The sequence below is a fragment of the Triturus cristatus genome, chromosome 1_1, assembly GCF_964204655.1.
Source record: "Triturus cristatus chromosome 1_1, aTriCri1.1, whole genome shotgun sequence".
Lineage (NCBI taxonomy): Eukaryota > Metazoa > Chordata > Amphibia > Caudata > Salamandridae > Triturus > Triturus cristatus.
The window spans coordinates 852,653,259-852,672,307 of record NC_140579.1 but is presented as its reverse complement, the minus strand read 5'-3'; the positions used below and the strand labels follow the sequence as shown (position 1 = coordinate 852,672,307).

General features: G+C 51.4%; 1 protein-coding gene across 8 annotated transcripts in view; it reads right to left on the bottom strand.

Annotated features, from left to right (window-relative positions):
• Positions 1–19,049, bottom strand: part of FOXP4 (forkhead box P4) — a 973,797-nt gene that overhangs the window by 787,345 nt on the left and 167,403 nt on the right. For 2 of the 8 annotated variants that reach the window (XM_085650470.1, XM_085650478.1), the window contains exon 2: positions 7,092–7,257. The exons of 4 other annotated variants lie outside the window; for them this stretch is intronic. The gene's annotated coding sequence lies outside the window, so the exon portion shown is untranslated. The remainder of the gene's footprint in view (positions 1–7,091; positions 7,258–19,049) is intronic. 2 more of the 8 variants (XM_085650461.1, XM_085650487.1) reach the window with 1 other exon arrangement.

Sequence of the window (19,049 nt, the reverse complement as noted above, 5' to 3'; positions counted from 1 at the left end):
AATTGACATACAAACCATTTCAGGCCTAGGATACTCGCAGTCCAAACGTTATCCCGCCCTGCTGTGATGGAGGGCCGAATATTATCTGCTCGCCAGGCTGAGGGCTGTACCCTGTTATCCCATGGCCCCCTAGTCACAGCAGAGAACATCACCTCACAGTACAAAGCACTGTGCTGTGTCCCTACGCTCAGAGTACCAAGCAACTTGCAAAACGGTTCCCAGCTGCGGCCCGGGGGTGTTGATATTTTAGGTAGAGGCATGGGTCCTCACGGGTCTTCAGAAAGCGAAATGGCGTGTCGTCAGCGTGCCTGTGATTGGACGGTTGTCCTGATATGTCCTCCAAATGAGTGCCTAAGGGCGGCGTGGTTACTCCAGCACAAGATGCTGGTTTTATTGTTTTTATGTCTCGCCTATCGACGCAGCGCATGTGCTGCTCGCCTTGGCGAGATCTATTGTTGTGGGTTTTGCGTCCGAGGGGGGGACAGGAGATGTGCATGCGCCCGGAGGACAGGCGATGTGCACGTGTACGGCTCGCGTGAGCACAACGCGTGCATACTCCCTCTCAACTCTTGTCTCCTCGCCTTGCAGGGCTTCACATCCCAGGCCTGGCACCCTGCACAGGGCGGGATCTGTGGAAGGAGGGGCCGGGCTTGAAGTCCGGGGCTCCGTCCTGTCTGCCATCCCTCCTCCCCTTTGGGATTCCAGTCCAGGTTTCCTCCCAAATGCCCCGGTGAGGAGGCTCCTGTGCTGCCATCCCTGCCTCTGGACTCGGTGCGTTGCTCGCCTCCGCTTTTCCCAGTTGTTCATTCTCTCGCGCCTCTCATATATGTATTGGTCAGTGGATCTGTAGAAATCACTAACTGTGATAAACAAAAATCCACCTCCAAGATTACAGACCTGAAATAATTGCACACAGGTTATGTGATGTTAAGTTGTCATTTTAAAATTTCGTAACTCTGCCACTATCAGCTGGCAATTGAACGTCTATTTATACAGTGCGCATAAAGGAACATAATGTAACTGTTGTGCCAGGAATAACAGGGAGGACGCTGGCAGGTGGTAATAACAGCGTGTAGTTTTATTAATCGAATTACAACATGTAAGTCCGATATAATGGCCCACGAGGAGCGGCGATGTACGCTCGCCGCCAACTCTCTCCGTCGAGTGTCCACCCCCCTCCGCGTCACGGAGCCGCCCGTCCCGATTGGACGGGGCGTCACGTGACACAGAGGGAACGAGACACTAGACCGTACAACATCTCCCCTTCAATAATATAACAGCAAAACGTTAATCATGTCATAACAAAGTCTTCAAAGCGCTTGTGCGCCCTAACAGATCTGGTAGGCCTCCTAGGAGTCACAAACCGAGGTTGCCCCTCGGCGCATGGCGGGCTACTATATCTGGTACCCTCCTGGACACCTTGGTTGCCTTCGCACTCTCGCACGGACTTCATTCCACCACGCCCACCGGCACCACTTGTCTCAACTCGCATCTCCTCATGACATGCTGATTCACCACTGCTAGCTCTGTCAACAGGCGGGGTGTGCAACCAACCATTATCCGCCCGTTCACTCCTGCTCACAACCTCGTACTCTTGCCACTCAGGTACACTATCGTCATTCCTGGGCCCACTCGCACGGCCTCCATTCATAATGATGCTTTGAGCTTGACGATGTCATCTTTGCTTCTCCATCCTCCGCTTTCCAAACACACTGCCCCTTTCCTGACCTCCCGCACACGTACAGGAGTTTGAAAGACTGACTCCCCCTTCATCACCTTATGCGGCTTCCTTACTAGGACCCAATCTCCCTGTTCCACCTCCTTAGCTCGGGCTCTATTCACGGTATCAGCGTACTTTTTTGCACACTCTTGCTTAGCCATGAGTCGCTCCCTGACTCTCAGCGTCTTCTCATGTACACCCTCCGTGTCTTCTCGTACATCATACCACTCGTTGTATTTGGGGGTAAGCTCACTGGTGCACCGTCTCCCCCTCATCAAATAGAAAGGCGTGTGACCTGTAACGGCATTTGGGGTGTTGTGGTAAGTGTGCACCTTGTCCGCGAGAAACATCTTTACATCCAAATTGGACGCAAGGGCAAGCTGGATTCCCTCTTTGAGGAACCTGTTCATTCTCTCTACCTGCCCATTGCTCTTCGGGCTGTACAATGGGGTCTTCTCCTGCTTGATCCCCGAGTGGGCGAGAAAATCCATCATTTTCTTGGATACCAGCTGGGTGCCGTTATCAGATACCATGACCTTCGGTTGCCCTTCTTGAGCGAAGATTTTCCGTAGCACTTGAATCACCCGGTCCGTGGTAACCTCTCGGACGAACTTGTACTGTATCCACTTGGAGTAATAGTCGGTGATCACGATGAGAAATCTGCAATCCTCCGGCAGCAGTGAAAACGGGCCCGCGAAGTCGATGGCGACCTTGCTCCATGGGCCAGCCGGAATCTCCACTCTCTGCAGCTCCCCTCTGCTGGTCTTCCAATGCTTGTCCGCCTTCAGACACTGCTCACACCTGTCTATGAATTCGCAGACGTCGCTGGACATCCCCGGCCACCAGTAGTACATTTTTAATAGATTCTTGGTCGCGGTGCCGCCAGGGTGACCTTTGTGGGCAATCCTTATTAGTTTGCCCCTGAGACCTTCCGGAGGGACAAACAGCTCATGCCGTTTCAAGAAGCCATTCTCGAGGGTGAGTTCCGCACTCACCTGCTGGAAGCTCCGGAGGGACCCGTGTAGATTCCGCACGGGAGGCCAATAGGATGTCATGTGGCCCATCACGGTGCGGAGAACCACGTCCTTCTCCTGAGAAGCGAGCCACTCCTCTTCAGATATGGAACCTTCGCACATCGTCGTGGCATCCACCAGTGCCACCACACACTCCGTATCGTCCAGAGACCCATCAACGTCCCCTGCCACGGGCAAGCGGGACAGGCAATCCGCTCTGCAGTTGAGGCCACCCTTGATGTGCCTGATCGTGAAGTGGTATTCCTGCAGCTTGGACAGTAGGCGCAGCAGCCGCGAACTGGCCTTCCCATTACCACGGCCCTCGCCGGCCATCATGTAGATCAGGGGTTTGTGATCCGTGACGATTTCGAACACCTTGCCCCACAAGTAGTTCTTAAGTTTCTCCACCGCCCAGACACAGGCGAGCGTCTCGCGCTCAATGGTGCTGTAGTGCTTCTCGGCATCGCTCAGAGAGCGGGATATGAAGGCGATGGTGTTCTCCTTCTGCCCGTGGAACTGGCAGAAAACCGCCCCAATGCCCTTTGCACTTGCATCGACCGTGACCACATTCCGCAAGTCCTTGTTGTAAGGCTGCAGCACCGGAGCCTCTGCGATACTCCTCTTGACGGCCTCGAAAGCCGCGTCCTGCTCCGCTGCCCACGCGTACTTGACATTCTTCCTCAACAAGGCCCTCAGTGGCTCCACAGTGGTCGCGTACCCCTGCAGGAACTTCGAATAGTACTCACTGAGCCCCAGGAAAGACCGCAGTGCGTCCTTGTCGCCAGGGCACGGAGCTTCTCTGATCGCCTTTACCAGGTCTTCTTTGGGAGCAATCCCATCCGGGGTCAACACATGCCCCAAGTATTCGATCTTGGACTCCATAAATTTGCATTTGTCCTTGGAGACTGTCATCCCCTTTTCACGCAGAACCTCCAACACCTTGCCCAACACCACCAGGTGCTCTGCTTCGTCCTTAGTGTGAATCAAGATATCGTCCTGGAACGCTTCAACCCCCTCCATGTCACAGAACAAGAGATCCATCAACTTTTGAAACACCCCCGAAGCAGAGGCGAGTCCGAAAGGCAGCCGGACATACCTGTATGCCCCAAACGGAGTGACAAACGTGGTCAGCTTCTTAGAGCCTTCGGTGAGGCAGACCTGGTGGTACGCGGACTTCAGATCAATCAGGGTAAACAGGCAGGATCCGGACGTCGACGCCAAAATATCCTGAATGTTGGGCAGCGGGTGACAATTGACTAGGATGTTGTTATTGAGGGAACGCAGGTCCACGCACAGACGGATGTCTCCAGTTCTTTTCTTCTTCGATACGACGATCGCGGACACCCATTCCGAAGCACCGGCACCTTCAATTACCCCTTCATTCTCCAACTTGTCCAGCACAGACTTGAGTTCCGCCCTGACAGATAGGGGCACAGTCCTGACCTTGTGCTTGATTGGCATCGCCCCCTCCTTCAGCTGTATGTCGTGCACGAAGCCTTTCACGCATCCCACTTCATTTGCGAAGACTGAGCTGAATTTTGCAAGAACTCCGGACAACCCACCCGGGTCATCGTCCGCCTGAATGGAATTGACCCAGTCAGCTCTGAGAACTATGGGATCCGCTGCCCCCGGGATTAGCATCACTCCTAACTTTGCCAGATCCTTCCATCCCACAAGGCTTCTCCCTTTCTCGGCCACGTAAATCTTGGTATTGATGGCCCTCCCTTTGAAAGTGAGGGTATCGGGAAAGTACCCTTTCATCACTATATCCTGCTCCCCAAACGCTTTCGGGTTTACGTCCGTCACACGCAATTGCACATCGTGCCACATCGCATCAAACGTAGTGTCGGAAATCAGGGTAATAGGGGAACCTGAATCAGCAGTGAACGGAAGCTCAACAGAGCCAATCATTACGGAGCCTATGGGCCCCTTCACTCGCCCATCCTCAGCATCAATAGATAGCACTATATCCCCTAGCGCCTCGAGATCACCTTCGCTCACAGAACTCACTTTCACACTGCTAGCTGGCTTCCTGGTCTTGCATACAGCAGCAAAGTGGCCCACCCTCCTGCACTTAGTACATTTCCTGCCCAGCGCAGGGCAAGCCTTACTGTCCGCCAAGTGATCTATCGCTCCGCACCTGAAGCAAGCGAACGGCTTCCTAACCGCCCCCTTATCATTCGCCCCTCTGTCAGGAGGCTTCTGGGCGGATTTGCTCCTGTCCTGCACATAAAACACATTGGCAGCGTGGCTAGTCTTGGCAAGTTCCTCTGCGGACACCAGGGATCTCTCAATGGCCTTCGCAATGGCCACCACCTCCTGAAGCGTAGGATCGCGGCATGTCAGCAATCGTTCCTGCACTTTCTTGGAGTGGCAGTAGAACACCACCTGGTCTCTGATGTAAGTGTCCGTCATGCCCGCAAATTCACAGTCTTGGGCCAGAACGCGCAAGCAGGCAATGTATTCCTCAATAGACTCCCCCTCTTCCTGCTTCCTAAGCGCGAACTTGTGGCGCCCCACCATGATGTTAGTCTCTTCAGCATACTGCAGCTCCAACCTCCTTACCGCCTCCTGGTACGCGTTGAGCTGAGTGGTAACACCAGGCGGATTCACGAACACAGGCAAACTGTCGAAGACCTCTTGCCCAGCCTTCCCCAGCAGTCCGAACAGCAGCGCCTTTTTCCGCTCCGCCGAGTACCCCGTGCCATCAATGGAAACGATATAGTTCTCGAAAGCCCTCAACCAGCTTTTCCACTTCATGCATGGCTTGCCGGAAACCTCCAAGAATAGAGGCGGGACACAGATGTTGCCTCCGTGCGCCATTTTGAGCGCGCCCGGCACACGTGGCGCGGACGGCAGGCTCTCCCACGCAGCAGCAGGGCCCAAAGCCTTGACAGTACGTAAGCACGAGGAGTGAGGATCAAGCAAGGCGCGGACACCGCTAGGCGAGACCCCACAGCAACAGAAGGTACCTGGCACTCAGGGCCGGAGACAGCATCAACAGGCAGAAGCACGAGGCAGGGAGGCAGGCGAGACAGGCAGCAAGGCCGGCACTAGATGCAGCAGGGACGGACTTCAGCAGCAGACGCCCACGTGGGAGGGCTCCGCCTCAATCAGCAAGAACAGGAGGGCATGGAGAGACACTCGTGGGCCCCACTTCCGGAACCCTCGTCGCCATTTGTTGTGCCAGGAATAACAGGGAGGACGCTGGCAGGTGGTAATAACAGCGTGTAGTTTTATTAATCGAATTACAACATGTAAGTCTGATATAATGGCCCACGAGGAGCGGCGATGTACGCTCGCCGCCAACTCTCTCCGTCGAGTGTCCACCCCCCTCCGCGTCACGGAGCCGCCCGTCCCGATTGGACGGGGCGTCACGTGACACAGAGGGAACGAGACACTAGACCGTACAACAGTAACCTGCATAACCTTTACGTGTCGTACACATATTTTATCATTGTAATGTAATAGTGTTTTTGCTGTAATCAGCTGGCAATTGAGTGTCTATTTATCCAGGGCGTATATAGGGGCATAGTGTAAACTGCACAGTCCTTACTTGGTATACAAATATAACGTGGTCCTTATACAACCCAAAACAAAACTGCAAGATATAATGTTGTAATCGTTAGCAGCACATCAAGTAACTGAGCCCAAAATGATAGGTGAAGCAGCTATTGTACACAGTACTCTTATATCTTAAAAACCAATACACACGAAGTAGTAATATATATCTTTAACAGCACATCGAGTAACTTTGCCAAGAGAATAGGCGAGCAACTCATGTATACCATCAAATATAGTACACAGCAGATTTCTAAGAAACCGCAAGCACAAAGAGTCTCTAGCCCCGACATCAATTTACTTTCAGCATTTTAAATTCTCATAGTGGTTTATTTGATGATGACAATAGTTTTTAGGTCTCGCCTGACCCAGCGCATGCGCTGGTCTGGCGAGACTTATTGAGAGGGCTCCAAAAAGTGCTACCAGGCCAGCCTAGAGCTACAGTGCATGTGCGAGGGCGCGCGCGCCGCGTTTTACCGCAATTACTTTCAATTTCGCGGCCGCAAGGCCGCTTTTATGTTGATCACGATCGCAATCGCGATCACTTTCACTTTCGCGGCCGCATGGCCGCTTGGCATAGCCAATAGGTCTCGCTTTTGGGACCTTATAAGTATTTAGTTACTCAACTGTTGCATGGCTAAACACTTATAAGGTCCCAAAGGCGAGACCTATTGGCTATGCCAATGCTTGTTCCTTTGCCAGCCCACTGACTAGTCTGACTTCCGTTGCCGTCAGCCAGGACAGTGGATAAGAGACGGATGCAAAACGTTGCAGAGCGCGTTTGCTTTCATACTCACAGTGTTCATTGCAGTCCCTCGTGTGTTGTGCTCCATCATGGCATGCTTCTCGTTTCTATATTTCCAAGCACCGTAGTTCTGTCTTGAAACCATCCCGTTTCAGCCATTTACACCCGAACTGAGGCAGAGCCTGTAGGCGTGTCCACCGTTTCCCATTCTGAAGCTTCTTGGATTAAAAAGGCAATTTTACCCAGAGATAGTTTAAGCATTATTTCACCAACTAGACTCATATAGCTCAACGATGTTCATCAATCACAGACACGATTTCGTCAAGTTCGGCCAGAGCAAAATGCATACAATCAGGCATTCGAGCCCATCACACTCGACCTTTTTGGTTTCTAGGGCCACTTGGGTTTTATCCTCCCTCCAGGAATAATGATGACACAACCTTATGTCCTGCACAAATTCGTATGTACAGTATTTCTTTTCAGAATACTTGTGTAAGCACAATACATTAGGTGCCAGGAGTGGCCATTCCCTTAACTCCGTGTCAGTTCCTCTTTTCTTGCTCAAATGATACATATTTAAACAAAAAATCCTGGCTCACAATTCACCTAGCTGATATTATTGAAGCAGCCGAAACCCTGTATTTCCCTGTATTTCCAAAGCCTTCTAATTTGTCCAGCATTCTTTTATCCCGCAACGGAACAAGAGACAAACACAACCTTCGTTCCCTTCAGCTCCCCCTCCCAGCTCCTTCCCAAAATGTAGGTTTGTGTTTGTGTACCCACCCTACCTCTCTACCCATTGGACGGCATGTCTCGACTCCAGACTCTCATACCAACCGCCTTACTCTAGGGATTGACTCCCCCGACAGGAAACTTTAAACGTGCAGTACTCGTTTTCATCCAATCAGATCTCACTGCATCTGAATGCTGTCACTCGGAGCACACCAAGGCTTTCTTCTTGTGCTTTGTAGGCCCAAAGGCAGATCTGTTTTCTAGGCACTGCACTGCCACAGCAGTGTCTGTGAAGCTCCCTCTTTGCTACCACTGAGACACATCTTACTGCAACGAGCAACATGCAGAGCACGTGTATATTAGAACAAACCTACTCAGTTTTTCTCACTCGAGGGCACTTTTGAGACTACTGAAGCCTGTTGATTTGCTGAATTAGGAAAGCAGAGAAACGCCCTTTAAAGTACTGTAGAAACGATACTGTCAATAGTTCATCCACACTGCCCTAAATATTCTGTACTGATTTATTTGCTTTAAAATGAATCCGCCCTCAAAGGAGATTCTGAAGATATTTTGTTAGTGCCATATATGCGATTCTTTAGTGTATATTACTTTTTTCGATTTTGTGGCCTTACGTTCTCCCCAGCAGTTTGCAGGGTTAGTTGGCACATTTGTTTTGTTTTTAATCATTATATTTCTTGAAAAGCTTAGGACTTTTTGCTGTGTGTTGCGGCTGAACTCCTTCACCTACTTCTTAAAAGATCATTTCTTGAGCCAGATTGGTAGAAAAATGCAGAAGGTAATTGCAGTCAAACTTCTACATGCTTGGGTTGATATGCATTAGTGCACTTGCCTAAGGGTAGTGGATTTTTCCAAGGTTACTCATGTGTCTGTGAGCATATGGCACCTTGTATATTGTGCGATTGCTGTGTGTGATGCACATGAAAGTGCACCTTTTCAGGAGAAGCTTGTGGCGTTTTCAATGTAGTTCTTCAGAAAGAATGGACAACACCTACCACCTCCCCCACCCCGACAGAATTCTGATATTTCTTGTGACCTTAACATTAGTGTGGTGCCGGTCTCAACAAATTCAGGAGAACAACTGACTGCCACCTCCTCATAATTTCCCACTCATCTGACGGGCAGGTGCCATTGACAAACCAATCTCCACTCACTAGTTGAGAGTGTAGCGTGAATACCACTCCCACAATATCCCCTCTCAGAGTATGGCAGCAGGGGGAGTGCCACTTCCTACACCATACACCACTAAGATAGGTATAAGAGGGGAGTCTATTCTCACAGCTTCTTCTTTTACTCATTAGCAGGTAAATATGGCAGGTTTTACATCCATACTGTACCCCATTCTGCAGTGTGTGCCTCTCCCAAACCATTGTTAGCTCGGCAACGGGTCCAGTACTTCTTCACAGCCCACCACTGAGGATCAGGTTGAGTGCCACTCAAGATGCAGTAAATAGACCCTTTCACACTGCGCCCACTCAAGATGCAGGAAAGAGCCCCTTCCACACTAACCCCCTTCCAAAAACGCGAGAGAGGCTCAGACATTATTATAAAAAAGTATAATACATTGAAGGTGCTGGGCGCTGATAACACACCTCTAGTTTTTGCCTACTCACTCCCCTAAAGGAATTTTTAGAGTTTATAGAATTTGTGCAACCATGATGAATAGGGTAGGTAAGGGGATCCTGGCTTGGGATTGTCGAGTTCAGGTCTATTTTGCCATGTTTCCAGGGCAGATGACTGGCACCCATTGTCCTTGCCCTTTTATTGTTAGGGCACCCTCCTGGGTGGATGGGGCACTATGCTAATCAGTGGACAAGCAGTGTTATAAAGTGGCTGTGGTTAAAGTGCAGATCTAGTAAGTAGTGTTACTAGGGCATGGCAATGGCCTCACCTCACTCTGGCTGTGCTTCGCCTTGCTGGCTAGAAGGTCAGATATTTAATCTATGAGCTGATGGCAGTGCAATCTGATTTTATCGCAATCCTTCCTCCTAAGGCAAGGTCAGTATCTATGTTGAAACCACAGTGTATGGATAAGGATTGAAACCAAAAGAGAACAAGCATTTGCTATGCAATAGCTCTCGCATTTACGTGAGTTTAAGCAATTGGCATTGTAAATGAGAATGCCTTTTATTTAAGTTTTAAAAACGAAAACAAAAATAAAAATAAAAGGCATTGTTATTTGCAATGTGAATAGCTCAAACTCGCGTAAATGCGAGATATATTGCATTGCAGATGCTTGTTCTGTAATTATAAGTGAACTCAATACAGTGTTAACTGGCAGATGGGTGGTTTGCAATGAAGGCTAGGTCAAATGTCACTGCATCAACATAATTTTTATCAATTTCTGTGCAGTTTTGCATGTACTAAATACAACCCATAGTGCATTGAGATACGAGCCACGGACTAGTGCAACATTTCTTCGAGCAGGGCGGGACAGGGGTGCGCAAGCCTGGACAGCCCATGCCACGCTATGATGACATGATCCACGCATATCAGGCTGTGCTCGGGTCTTTTTCAACACTGCAGGTGCCTTGCGGAGCATACGCAGGTACGGACCGTGGCTGTATAGGTCCAGGAGCGTGCGCATGAAAAGTGCAGCAGGCGCAGTGTCATTCCATTACCTCCTCGTTAGTCTTCCTCGCCACATGACTAACAAAGTGAGCTTCAGCTCCACACCAGAATCCTCCAAAGCAAAAAGTCAGCCTCTCATGCCTCCCATCCCTTCCGAAGATGGCCGACCCAGTACACCCATGACCTCTATAAGAGGCGGGCCGGCCCAACCCATCAACCTGTTTTTTTTGTTCTGCGCTGCAGATTCTCCAGAGCGTCTGATCAGGTAAGTTGGGCTGAGGTCCTGCTCTAGTGGGTCCCTTAGCCCTGGGGGGAGGCCCTGCTCCAGCGGGCTCGCTCTCTGGTTCCCCTGCCTTCTAGCCCTCGCACTGTCCCTTTGTGGTTCGACGCTCTGCTCTAGTGGGCTTCTGGTGCTGGCGGGCTCTTGGGAGTTTTTTTTTGCCCTGCGCCCTCTCCATTCCTTGCTTTGTGCCCTGCTTTAGCGGGCTTTTGTTTTGGGTGGTGTGCTGTGGGCTGTCACGTAGTGGCTGTTGCCTCGTCCTGTGACTCTTACTCTCCTGGTTCACGGTGCATTTTCATGCCTCGCTGGGCTTCATTTTCACCCTGCGGCCGGCCGGCGGCCTCTCCATTTGTGCCCTGCTTTAGCGGGCTTTGTTGGGGGTCCTGCTGTCACGGAGTCGCTGTGGCCCGATGATGTGCCTCTTGCTCTCTTGGTTGTTTGTGCGGTGTGGGCCTCCCTGCCTCACATGCCTCGCGGGGCTTCCTGATTTCCTCCGACCGGCGTGCTCTCCCCCGACCTGTCTGGTCTCAGTTGGATACAGCGGAGGGGGGGGGTTGCTGCCTGATGTCGGGCTTGGTAGCCCTGCGCTTTCCCTCGCTTTGCTTTTCGCTACATGCGTTCGAAGCTCGTTGGGGGGAGGAGTTGGCCTCTCGCTTGGGGGATCTCCCTCTTTCCCATGGCCCGGGTCCTCTCCACCTGTGAGCCCCCGTCCGTTCTTGCGGACGTGCCCCCGTGTCCCGATCTCCCCGTTGTGATTCGTGTGTAGTTCCGGGCTGGGCTTACCTTCGGGGGCCGGGGCGGGTGCATCCGCGGCGCTCCGGGGTCTGCGCGGGGGGTTTTCGCGGTGATCTGCGGCTCCGTGGGATGTGTCTGGACTGCTGCCTTCTCCTCCTGGTTTCCGGCTGGCGTTCTCTGGTCCGCCTCCTCGGGGCGGGTCCTGGCTCCCCCGGCTTCCGACTCTGCTTCGGATAGGGGTCCGGCTGACGGGCTTCCTCCCTCGCGGCTGCTGTGGGTGGGGGCCCCACGGTTGCATTGGTACCGGGTGCTGTAGCTGGATGGTGTCTCTTGTGCCTGTGGTTCTGTATACTCTCACAGGAGAAGGTTTCGTGTCCCGCATACCCTGTCGATGTGTCTTGAGTTGACATTCTTTCGTTTTGGCCCGGTGTTGGCCGGCGGGGCACTTCCTCTGATCTGTGACCTCCGTTCCCTCCTGGGTTTCCGGTTGCCTTTTTTTTGGCTGGGCGTTGCGCCTCTGCTTTCCGGTTTCCCGTTCTTTTCGTGGCGGTCGTGTTTTGCACATGGCTGCCTGACTGGCTGAGTGGTCTCCGGCGCCGGACTTGGTCGAGCTCGTCCTTCGGTGCTACTGGGACTTCTGGTCTCCTCTTGGATGCGTGGGTTCGGATCCCAGTTCTGTCGGGTCTCTTTGCTGCATGGGACATCCTTGTCGCTGTGTGTTTGGGGTAGCTCTGGCCTCATGGTCGGAAGTTTTTTTTCCTGTTTGGGTGCTCGCTTCGGTGGCACTTCTCCTGCGCTTTGGTCTACATGGCCCCTGCGCGCGGTTGTCGCGCGACTTCGTGTGGCGTTACCTTTGGCTGCGGTTTTCTGTGGCTGCCCCTGCTGGTTGGGGTTTTTGTCTCATGCTCTGTGGGGGTTCGATCACTGGTCTTTCTTGGTCTCTGTTTGCTGGAGACGCTGTGGCCTCTTGGTTGCACTTGCCATTGAGTCTGTTCCATTGATCACGTTTTGATCTAGTTGTACCCCTCAGGGTTATGATGTCCTCTCTTCATGTTGGGATTGTTGTTCCCTTCGGGGCGGTTGGGGCCTCCTTCGACGGGTGTGGGTCTGGATCTGGGTATCTGTGCTCGTCAGGTCCCTGGGTTCTCTGCTTGTCGCTGTGTTTGTCCCTTCCGGGGCGGTCTGTCTCGCCGCCATGGCCCTGCGGCCGTTCCTCCCTGTGGCCCCTGCTCTCGTCTCTCTCGGGTGCGGGGCTGGTTGATTCCTGGTTGGCGGCCTGCCTGGGTGTGCCTGGTGTTGTGGACGTGGTGTTGGGCTTTTCGCCCGGGGGGGTGTGTGTTCCCGTTCCCGGGTTTCGCCTTCCTTCCTGTGTTCTCCTGTGCCTGCCTGTTCCCCGCTGTTGTCCTTGGCCAGTCCTGGTTGCTGTGGCCTTCGGGGTTTTTGGGAGCTGTGAGCGCGGGCTTGTCTGCTGGGCCTACGGCCATACCACCCTGAAAGCGCCTGATCTCGTCTGATCTCAGAAGTTAAGCTGGGTCGGGCCTGGTTAGTGCCTGGAGGGTTGCCCCTGTTCTGCTCCGGTTGTTGCTGTTTGGCTTGCCTTCCTCGGGCCGCTGGGGTGGTGTCCCCTCCTCCTCCTTGGTCCGGTGGGCGTCCCTTGCACCTTCCTCCTCGTCGCTGCCTTTGTGTGCGTTGTTTCGCGCTCCCGTGCTCCTGTTGTGGCAGGTGTCACTGTTCTCGGTTGGGGCCTGTGGTGCGTGTTCGCTTCTCCTGCATCCTTCCGTGGCCTCTGGTGGTTTTTACGCTGGAGTGGCGTGGTGTGCTTTGACCCTGTTCCCTTGTGCTGGCCTCGTCCGTGCGCTCCTTGCCGCTGGTTTCAGCTTTCTGGCTGTGTGGGTCTGGTTCCACGTGCTGTGTCTCTGTGGTTGATCTCCTTCCTTGGGTGGCTGTCCCCCATCGTCTGGTTTGGTGTGGCCCCCCGGCTGTTCTTGTCTGGGTTGTCTACCCGGCTGCTGGTCTTCCGTGGGGTCGGTTTTGGGCTCCTACTGCCTTGTCTGTCGGTGCTTGCCTGGTCTGTCCGTTGGGGGTCCTCCCCGTCTGGTTGGTCCTGGGGCTCTGTGGGGTTTTCCCGCTTTCGCCTGTTTCCCGTGGGTGTCCCTTTCGGTGGGGCGTTTGGCTCTGGTCCCGGGTGTCCCTGGTTCAGTTCCGGGTGTCCCCTGCCTCTGGGGTTGGCTCTTCTTCCGCCCTGTCTGCCCATGTGGCCGGTGGTCGTTGTGTTCCGGTCTCCCCTTCCCGGGTGTTGGCGACCTCTCCGCCTGTGGAGCGTGCTTTGGTCCCTGCTGGGTCGGTTGTTCCGTTTTTGGCAGTGTATCGTCTGCCTTCTGTTGGCCGTTCCTGGTTTGGTTTTGCCCCTGCCTCGCGGGGGCTTCTTGGGGCTCTTGCCTCGGTCGCTCGCTGCCTGTGTCCCGGGTGCTGGTTCGCGCCTGGGCTTGTTGGCCTGGCCAGGATGTTTCTCCTGTTGGTGAGGCCTACGGCTTGTGGTTTCATGTCCTGCCGCGTTTTTCTTTGTTGCCCCTTGGGGTTTTTTTCCTCGCGCTCTGCTGGTGGTCGTCCGAGGCTGCTGTTTTTTCCGGTTCTCTCCAGGCCTGGTGGGCTTTTCCTCCTAGGGTCTTGGGTTTGTGTCCAGGGGTTGGTTGGTTTTGCCTCCCGGGTGCTCGCCTCGGCAGCTCCCTTGTTGCGCCTGTGGCTGGGGGATTTTGCTTGTCCTCTGCACTGGGCTGTGTTGCTCGTGCGTTCTGCATTCCCCTTCCTTCCGGGTCCGTGGTGCTTCTTGTGCTTAGGTCCCCTGGTGGGTGTTTGCCTTCCTGTTTGGGGCTTGGCCTTGGTCATTTTCGATGGCCTTGCTGGCGGGGGCACTTTGCTGTGGTTTCCTGTGTCCCCCGGGGTCTGTTCTGCCTTGCTCCTGCCTGGGCTCTTTCGTTGCTGTCACGTTCCCGTCCGGGGATCCTTTGGGCGGCTGCGGTCCATGTCCCTCCTGCCTCTCCTTGCTGGTGGGGCTTGGGTGCCCTTCGTTTTGTTGTTCGGGTGGGATGCTGGTTTCCTTTTCTGTGCCTCCTCCCGTTCTTGCGGCTCCTATCGGTCTGGGTTCCCTCGGGTTCCTTTTGCTTCTGCCACTGATTGCCTCCGGTTCTGGTGGCTTTTGTTTTCTTCCCCCCTCCGGTCCTTGGTTTGGGGGTGGTTCATCTCTCTCGCTGTCGGTGGTCCACCGTGCGCGTTGCTGGGCTTTGGTCGGCCTGGGTCTCTTGCTGCTGTGGCCTTTTTTGTTGGGTCTCTGTGGTGTGGCTGCCCTCTGTTTCTTCTTTCCCTGTGGGGCTCCGGTGGCTCCCGGGCTGTTTGGGTCCGCTTTGGGCTGTCCGTTGGGCAGTCTTTGCGTTTTTTGACCGGCTTGCTGCTTTCTGTTTGTGGGCCTGTTTTCGGTTGCCTGTTGGTACCGTGTGGTCTGGTGCCTTGCCTTCTCTGTCCTCCTTTTTCCTTGGAGGGCGGATTTTCTGGCGGCACTTCTTGTCTGGGGGGGTCCGGGTTTTCGGCCCTTCCGGTGTTTTTCTGTTCCGGGCTGGTTCCTCCTGCCCGTGGTTGCCTCTCTATTGGGTGGTTTCTCCGCTCGTTGGTCTGTTGGGTTTGCCCTCTCTCGTGGGTTTCCCTTCTGGTCCATTGGTTCCTTGTGAGTTTCCATGAAGCGGCTTGGCTTTGGTATGTGCTCACTTTGTTAGTCATGTGGTGAGGAGGACTAACGAGGAGGTAATGCCCCGATTACTTACCGGTAATCTTCATTACTCCGAGTATAGTCTTCCTCGCCACATGAGTTCCCATCTCTCCCTCCCTGTCTGGCTATCGGCTTCATGTTTATGCTTGGTAGTTTCAGGCTGATGGGTTGGGCCGGCCCGCCTCTTATAGAGGTCATGGGTGTACTGGGTCGGCCATCTTGGGAAGGGATGGGAGGCATGGGAGGCGGACATTTTGCTTTGGAGGGTTCTGGTGTGGAGCTGAAGCTCACTTTGTTAGTCATGTGGCGAGGAAGACTATACTCGGGGTAATGAACATTACCGGTAAGTAATCGGGGCATTACTTGGAGCTGTACCCTCGGGGCGGAGTCACACTGCGGATGGAGGGACTTAAAACGTACCCGGTCGATTAACCATTCATTCGCCGGACTACACTGCCGGCCTCTCCTGGGCGGAGCGGGCTTCATTTGAAAAAGCTGCTCTTTCTGAGAACTGTCCGAGGCGGCACCTCTTGATGTAACTTACGCTATTGGGCACTTTATTTTCGGTATTTCAGAAAAAAGAATTGGCTTTTGCAAGTATCAGGTCATGTAATTTGTACAATGGTATGTTGGTATATTCTACATGTTCTCAAACAAATATTTACACCAGGGTAGCTAGGATTTTCTTTCTATTATTTTCTTGTATTTACAGGTTTGTTTATGACTCTAAGTTATTTTGAGTTTGTGCATTAAAATCACAAGAGCAAACAAGACACTACAGCAATATCGATTGCTTAAAAATTACTCAAATACAAAAGTGCAAGTTTAGTCCGTCCATAATTCCAGCAAGCTGTGGACCTAGCGAAGCTTGTCTACCATCCCCGCGTGAAGAGTACACATATGACTCTATGTGGATATGCATAGAGTCATATTTATTACAAAGTAAATAATTATATACAGAAGTCAACAATTTAACGGAAGGTCTTTCTCAGAGCAATGCATAATATTTAAAGATGTTTACTGACAACCATCTGGTAACAACTGTATCATAACATTTGTGCTCTATCTACCAATGCCCTATGCACCGGTTACGGCAGTGGCCATCTTGGGCAACCATCCCATACCCGCATAGGATTGCACCCAAAGAGTCATGAGCGAGAGTGTGCTGCCCCAAAAATAAGGTCTAATCCCCCCGCCACTCCCTGCCCTACACCTGTGAAAATATGACAGTTCAGAATCTACAACCACTAGTCTAACCTGACACATATCGCTGCAGACTGTGCAGAGAAGCTCGTGACTGGGCTCTATGGCAGCATTAAAGAACTGGGACACAGGTGTTGGACTGTGCCCACCCTGCCCCCCCCCCCACCTACCCCTCCCACTCATAAGCAGAAGGCTAACATCTAGGTCAAACTCCCCCAGAGGAGAAAACCCAAGAAACCAAGCCAGCTAATGAGAGGAATGACAGACTGATGCCTAAGGGGCTTGAGGGATCACTAGAGAGAGAAGTGCACACTAAGCGTTATCCTTCAAACCAGGCATGACGGGTAACAAGCAGACAATGTCCCTCAAACCAGACACGTTACATAACCACACGCTGAGCAATATCCTTCAAACTAGACTTGGCATGACAACACATTCAATAATAGAATTTAAAGCAGGCATGACACACAGAGCAATAGAATCAAAGTGGAAATGTGACATGGACACAATGAACAATATCCCTCGAACCAGACTTGTAACATTTACAAACATCGCTAATTCCTCAGAATATGTTGACACAAGAACATATCTGTTAGAAGCAGTCGCCATGAATGCATTTCCCTTGGGGGACAAACGTATTCCAACTCTTGCACTGAACAAAATGACAAAGTTTGGACCATTCTTATGTCAAAATATTCAGAGGAATTAGCGATGTTCGTAAATAAGTCAGAGCCCCGAAGAAGTCCTTGTTGGACGAAATGCTTTGGCAACTGTGGCTATTACTCATTGGAGCACTTTTTATAGAAGAAAACAAATAAAGAACGACTAAACAAAGAACCCTTCTCCATATGTAGTAATTACATGTTGGGTGCTAATTTGTTATGAACGCTGCTGTTGGGATCAGAATGAAAATTTATGCTGAACCTTAAATGCATTTTTTAGTTAACACAACCACTAATTTTGAGTGCTGAACCACCACTAATCAATTTTTCTTGGAAGCTGTTTTCCGTTGGGAGTGGAGAGGGGCTGTACTTCGGGTTCGTTGCACCATTATAAATATTTATACTCTGCCCAATATCTTTGTTGGCAAGTGCGGTATCTCATTGCCTCGGCCCCTCTTTTTCCTTGCAGACTTGTAACATATTGGTATGTATAACACTATGTCTCGACCAAACATTTGAAATGACTACATGTATAGCATTATCCTTCAAACCAGACACGTGACAGAGTGACACACAGAACAGTAGCACAAACCAGACCACTTGGTGACACACAGAGCAACAGCCTTCAAGCTAAACATGACATGGTGGCACACAGAGCTTAATCCATCAAACCAGACATAGCATGTCAACGTGAAGAGGAATATAACTCAAACCAGGCATGTGCACAAAGACATCACTGCATGCATCACAGTGCCACGGTTTGTTGTGGAGGATATGACATTTGGAGTGTGGATAGGTAAGTGCACAGAGGTAGTTACAGAAATAGCTACAGATGAGAAAAGAAAATAACCTCTACCTTACATGACGTCGAGAGGAGAAACAGTAGAGCCATCCACTGCCGGATGGTGCTCAGACAGTCAGATGTGCTTAACTGGCCAAAGGGTGAGAAAGTAGTAAAAGTGAAAAGGATTTCATTTTTTCATGGTCATGAGATCATATGAGAATCTAAATTAAGAGATGAAGTCACCAAGGAAAGTGGTAGAGGCAGAAAAGGATAGGACCTACAAATGAACCCTGAGGGGCGCTAACTAGAAGTGAAGTGAATGCAGATAGTTTGAAGTCCAGCCATAAGAGCAGCCAGAAATTTGGGAGCAAAGCCATTTGGTGGATAGTCCTAAAATATCCGGAGCGTTAAGTGAGGAAAGTAAGGTAGCTTGGTCTACAGTATCAAATGCAGCAGACAAGCCGAAGAATTTGACAAAGTATTAAAGGTGGCTGTGATACAGGTTTTGTTGTTTTTTTGACTGAGTGAGTGTAGTTTTCATAAAATGCCATGTTAAATGCCCCAAATTTCAGCAATTTTAAAGCACCTGGTAAACAGCAATGCATGCACAATATCATTCAGAGGAAATGAGCAAAGACGACACACACAGAATTATCAGTATGTACATACTTTACATTTGTGGTATTTGTAAAGCACGACCACAGCCAAAGGGCAGAGGAGCGCTATACAAGGTCAACGGCAAACACAGTCAACAAGTGATGGGTGAAAGATGGGCACTGAAAGTGGAGGAAGACCATTAATTTGACATGATGCCTTTTCATGTCGAACCTGCAAGACATGCTGTATTCAGGTAGGGACTTGAAGCCACGCCCATATTTTTCATTGGCTTCTGTCATTGTCCACTGTAAACTGTCACTGTTCATTGGTCAATTGGCTTAGTAGTTCCTCCTTAGTACCGCCTTGTCTCATTTTGTAACCTTCCATGGCGACAACCCCTGTTACGTGTGTTGTTACTAGGTAGGCTTTAATTACGGCCCAGAAACACTATTTTCTCAAATAGCTTTGTCCTGCCTGCTGTTGCAGGCAGGACACGCTCTCTCCTAACACTTTTGTTTACATTTGTATAGCACGGGCGCCGAACTCATTTGCAATGCAATAGATCTCACATTTGCGAGAGTTTAAGTTATTGGCATTGTAAATGACAATGCCTTTTATTTATCGGTTTTAAAAACAACACATAAATAAAAGGCATTGTCATTTGCAAT